Source organism: Rhinatrema bivittatum, chromosome 5 (assembly GCF_901001135.1).
Source record: "Rhinatrema bivittatum chromosome 5, aRhiBiv1.1, whole genome shotgun sequence".
In the NCBI taxonomy this organism is placed as follows: domain Eukaryota; kingdom Metazoa; phylum Chordata; class Amphibia; order Gymnophiona; family Rhinatrematidae; genus Rhinatrema; species Rhinatrema bivittatum.
The window spans coordinates 198,264,743-198,270,742 of NC_042619.1; the positions used below are offsets into that span (position 1 = coordinate 198,264,743).

Genomic DNA, 6,000 nt, shown 5'->3' on the forward strand with positions numbered 1-6,000 from the left:
TATCTAATATTTGGGTACTTGCAGGTACTTGTGACTTGGATTGGCCACTGTTGGAAATAGGCTACTGGGCTTGATGGACCCTTGGTCTGATTCAGTATGGCATCTCTTATGTACATCTCTTTACTTGCACCTGTCCCTATAGTCTTGTTCTCCATTCACCAAATAGATCCTTGATATTCCAATATATGTACTTCAAAAGACAAGATTAGATATAGTCTTAACCTATTTTGCTTATGCTGACCAACTGCGCAGTTTTGGACCAGCAGTCCAATTTTCCAACTTTGTGTTTGGTTTTGTTACAACAGTAACAGTATCTCTGTGGGCTGTTAGGCAGAGAGTAAGAAGCTTATGAGAGTTGAAAGGGGGATGGTGAGCAGAGGGAGATCAGGGGGATGGGAAGAGGGAGGGGGTCAGAGGATGGGGAGGAGAGGGGCTCATGGGAACACAAATGGCAGACAGGAGAAGCAGGGGGAATAGTCAGGGAAATGCTGGACAGTGGGTGGGAGGTCTTCTGGAGTGAGAAAGCATCTTTGGCCATAGTTCAAGCCTTGATCCACAGTAACTGGAGGGGGCAGGAGGCAGCAGTCAGCAGTGTTAGGGAATAATGATGTTTTCATTTTTCTACTGTTGTACTGCAGAGTTTAGCTCCTTGGGCTTTCCAGTGTAGTTTTTGTAGCATTTCAATTTCTAATTTGTGGTTCCTTATTTTGTATTTGATGAGGGATTATCTATGTTCTGTATGTGTGACCAGGGTAAGGGATTCTACTAGTGTACAGTTTCTGATTAGTAATCTATAGTAGGCCAGATTGCTCTGGTTTCAATAGGAGGTGGTCTTACAGGGTCCAATGCAATATTGGCAGTGCTGCTTTTTCTTGGGTAGTATTGTTGCTGTTTGAGTCCTAGAAGTTAGTACTGTTTCAATATGGCACATTTGTCTCTTGGGATTAACTTTATTTTTGGCAAACTGTAATAGCTTACTGGATTTAAGTTAGTATTTATTATTCATTAATACTGTGTCAAAAATAAACTTTTTACATAAAATTAAACAAATGTCAATATTGTCAGTCATAAAAAATACTTATCTAATGAAAGGTACAACTTGACTTAGGTGGACCTTTAACATGAAGAATTTTTTTGAAACATCGATGGAGGGACTTGCTTCGTTTTGAAGATCCAAATAAGTCAAGTGATACCATTCATCGGATATGTTAAGTACTTTTTCAACTGACAATGTTGACATTTGTTTAATTTGTTTAAAAAGTTTATTTTTGACACGTTAAGCACCATTTTGGACACCATTTGCTTTGAAAAAAAAAAGAAAAGACTTTGGCAAATGATGACATGTGGTTCACCTAAAAATCTGAATGGTGAAGCTCCATGTCTTTTTTTGAAACACTTGTTGAATTTGATTCCACCTTTAGTGTTTTGTATAATCAATATGTGGTTGAGACACTTATTATACTTACATTATTGTTACTACAACAGTGTATGTCAAAATATACACGTTGTAAATATTTTTAGCTCTGAAGACTGTGCTTTTAATGTCCCTTTTCATGAAAATGTATGCAAATGAGGGAAGGAGGGAACCCTCCCCAGGCTCACAAGTATCCAGTCCTGGTTTGTAGAAAAGTCGGCAACCTTAATTTAACTCCTTAACTAATTGCACTGTTATAACGCAGAACTGCTCACAAAATACCCCACTTCTTAGCGTCATTTACACAAATGCCCTAACTTTGTATTACAATTTCTTTGAAAACTGTAATCCTACCTTGACTGTAAGTTTGATTTTTTTTATTGCAATCCACCTTGAGACTAATGCTACTGTAAATTTAATTTAACATTGATTGTAATCTTGAAACCATCTTGAGGAAAGATGGAATATCGCTACTACTGCTTAACATTGTTTATAAATAAACAATCTGACATACACAAATTGGGGAAAGGACACTGTGGGGAAAGCACTGACATTGAAGGGAAAAGACTAAGTACAATAATTGGGGGGAAAGGAGGCCCGTGGGCGGGAGGGGGAGAATAGAGCATCACTGGCAGAGCAGAGATCGAAGACAGAAAGGGAGGGGACACTAAGAGCAGGAGGCTTGGGGGAAGGAAGGACCCAGCAGAGTAGGGATTGGGGAACTAGGCTCTCTCCTCACGTAAGACTTCCGGGCGGCAGAAGCTCTTCCCAGAGCACAGCTAGCAACCTTTCAGCTGAGGATACCCTCTCGCGGCCCCAGCTCACCTGCCCCCTCGACGACCATTCGCTCCTCTGGCTATGTTCCGTCCGGGTGTCACCTTGAAATCCTTCCCCCCCAACCCGCTTCTCCTCTCTGCAGATCTCGAGCAGGGTGGGGGCAGTATTGCCAAGTAGACAGTTTTCCCTCTGAATTGGGCTGCTTTTAAATTTATAGGTGTTTTCTTCTGCAGCGAGCTTTTCACCGTCCTTTCGCCGAAATTAAGTCACGACTCTTTGCTTCTACATTCAGCTCTGGTCGACGCCGTAAAGAGGGGAGAAGGGAACCGGTGCTCCGCACATGCGTACTAAGGCTGGAACGTCACATGCTGCCCGCCAGCGAGAACCGCTTCCGGTCTCGCGGTGACTGCTTAATAGATGAAGGGCACCGTAGGCTTGGCGGAGGAGAGCAAGGTAGGTTATATTTAGAAACAACGTTGGGTTTGGGTTAAATAATAAGAGGATGGCAAGAAACATTTAACCATCTTTATTGTAAATGTTATTATTTGTATTTCATGATTGTAATGTGTTATGAAGACGTGCACGTGCTGCCGGACTGTTGGAGAAGGAGGGGGGGTTGCTGAGGCCGGCCGGGGATGGACGACCTGAGGCGTTGATGAAGGATTGGGGGCATAAAAAGCTGTTATGAGAGCAGTGGCAGTAGGATATGTACTGGGCGTTGGGTTATGAAGTGAACAAGTATTCGTTTCTTATGGGCACGAAGATGGGAACGAGCACTTCTTAGTAACTAATGGCTCGTGATCTGAAGTTGCCATGAGAACGTAACGCCTGCGCATGTGTATTTTGGTTTTCTAAGTACAGCGATACTGAAGTATGAGCGAGGAGGATCTTTTTCATTTTGGTTTACGCTGACCCGGTCTTACCTTTTTTTTTTCTCTCCCTTCTCTTCTGCTTTGCTTCTAGCCTAACGTTACTCTTCACTGTTTAGTATGTGTGCGAGTAGAAGGGGGGGGCGGCATACATGTCTGAGTCCTACTAGTTATACTCTTGTCCATAAATAATGCCTCAGAGTGCATCTGACAGAATTTCTAAGTAATCTGTAACTGCTGTTATGCATCATGAGTGAAATTTTACAATAGTAATAAGTGAGTGCAGAGCTAGGATAGTTCACATTAGAACCCAACATATAAAAATATTCCAATTCTGGTATCCCCTCAGCAAAACAAAATCCTTACAACACAAAAGTCTGCAAAAAACAAGATGCCTAGAACCTTGCCATTTCATACAATCTCAGCACTAACTCTCAAGAGTCAAACAGCACCATTATTTATGAAAAAGCAGCAATACAAATACTATAACCAGGCCCTAGAACACTAATACACCACCTACTGGGCAAACAGAACAAGCCAGACTGCTACAAATCCCTACAGAGAAACTACATGATTGCTAAAATACTGCACTTCTATCATGCACATGCAGAGTGTGGACCAACCCATACCCAATACAGATATAAGGAACTACAAATTAGAAATGGAAACATGTAGACAAAATGGAAATAGCCTGAGTGTTGCGACCGTCGCTGCCCGACGTCTTTACTCCGCCTTCTTTACCTCTGTGGCAACTCCCTCCAGGTCTGAAGGATGGCTGGCTGCCGTGGCATCTCCCAGCCGTGTCTCTTCGGTGTCCCCGTGTCAGCTCGACGCTGCAGATCCGCCATGTTGCCTGAAGCCTAGGGCGTGCACTCCGAGTGAAGTACCAGCAAGGGCGCGAACCTTTTTCACATCATCATGGTCATCTTAAGCCCGCTGGAGGTGGTACTCTTGCAGGCCAGTCTTCACCAGGCCGTCATGGTCCTCTTCAGCCCACGGGGGTAGGACCCTGTGGGCAGGACTTGAACGTGTTGCCACACTTCTGCTCCTGTGCCCGCGGGGGATCCCGTCAGCTATGTCATTGCACAGCTGCGGTTCTGCTCATGTGCCTGCACAGGCAAAGAACCCTCTGGTCAATTTGCTCCTGGCTACCGTCTGTTTGTGCAAGTGCATCTGGCTGTGTATCCAGTTGTGCACCCAGTTTTTGGATGCTTAGTTGGGTGCCTGCTTGGGCACTTATACACACCATCTGGGTGGCATTGAGGATGCTCAGTTTTTGCATGCTCATCGAGGCATAGGGTTGTATGCTTAAATTTTGGACTCCTAAATTTTGGACATGTACTTTTTGCTGCATGAAAACTGCTGAATGCACACCTTTGTCGACTGTTAAAGAGTACTGACGGACTGATGGTGCCTATAGCTAAGAAACCTAAGAGCCTTACCTTCTTTGATGCTTGTCGGATTTGGGCATCTCAGCCTGGTGTTTCTCTAACTTGTGTCAGCGCTGCTTGGATGCTCAGGGAGAATTGCCTTCGTCTGATTTTACTAAGCCTGGTTCTTCCCAGCCTGGTGCAGGGCTGGATAAAGACGTGTCAGCTGCGGACTGTTCTTTCTTTTTTACCAAAGGTGGACACTGAATTTCACCTGAATTAGTCCATCTTCCTGCCGTCTCTGGTCAGAGAGAGAGAGACATAGGGAATTATCATCTGTTGGGACCCTTGGATGTTAAGAGACATATCATCCGGTATCTGGAGGTTACTGAGCCTTTACAGAAAACAGATCGCCTGTTTGTTCTTCACAACGGTACTAAATAAGGAGAACTGGCCTAGCGGGCTATAATAGCCTGCTGGATTAAGGAGGTAGTCACGGCAGCATACGTTGATGCTGGCAAGCCATTACCTAGTCAGGTTAGGGCTCATTCCATTAGGACTCAGGCAGTGTCATGGGCAGAAGTTAGATTGCTGTCTTCCATTGACATTTGCCTCGCGGCAATGTGGTCCTCCTTACATACCTTTTCCAGGTTTTATCGGCTGGATGTACAGGCCCAGAAGGACGCAGCCTTTGCATGTACGGTTTTGACAGGACCGCAGGTGACCTCCCACGCTATTTGGGAGTAGCTTGGGTACATCCCACTTTTCTGGATTCATCTGACTGGACACTAAGAAATGAGAAATTACTACTTACCTGATCATTTCCTTTTCTTTAGGACAGTCAGATGAATCCAGCTTCCCTTCCTTTGCTGCCGAATGATTGTACTATGGTCCTCTTGTGTGACTATGTATTACAGGAATTTCTGGTAAGTGTTAGTCCAGTCCCTAGACTAGTGTTAATATATTTCTTGTCTGAGCTCAGTGTTGGCTGAATATTGACTAAAAACAAATAACCATGTCAAGTATTTTGCTAGTTTGTCCACAGTTTGCTTTTGAAGAAAATACCGGCAGGCTGATGTCACTGCTCACTTGTTAAGTATTTTTTTATGGACATCAGTTTGCTTTGTCTCCATCTGCTGTTAGAGGTCTATAACACCTTGCTCTGGATTCACCTGATCTAAAGAAAAGGAAATTATCAGATAGGTAAGAATTTCTTATTCTGATTATTCTGCAGCAAAGTCAGTTTTGTTTTAAATTAAAAAAAAAAAGACATGATGTGGGAGTGAAGACATGTTTTTCTTTAGCTCCTGGGCCCTGCTCCTCAATCTGAACGCGTCCCGCTTCTACATATACTCTGAATATAAGTGTGGGCATTGCTTAAATGTCTATGTTTCAAGACTTCTGCTTGTGTGGCACATTTGTTCACGCCCAGGAATTTATTTCAATTTTCTCTCATGCATCGACATGACAAAGGAATGCTGGTGGCGCACAAAATGGAAGACACTGCCAGTAATCCACCCTCCCTGACTGCTTCATCAGCTGGGGTAGATGACATTGTGGCTCAGGTTGT

General features: G+C 43.9%; 1 protein-coding gene across 4 annotated transcripts in view; it reads right to left on the reverse strand.

Annotated features, from left to right (window-relative positions):
- The window catches only part of KLHL15 (kelch like family member 15), a 217,815-nt gene extending 215,261 nt beyond the window's left edge, over window positions 1–2,554 (reverse strand). For 3 of the 4 annotated variants that reach the window (XM_029603073.1, XM_029603071.1, XM_029603072.1), the window contains exon 1: window positions 2,240–2,554. The gene's annotated coding sequence lies outside the window, so the exon portion shown is untranslated. The remainder of the gene's footprint in view (window positions 1–2,239) is intronic. The other variant, XM_029603074.1, reaches the window with a different exon arrangement.
- Between the last annotated feature and the right edge of the window lie 3,446 nt (window positions 2,555–6,000).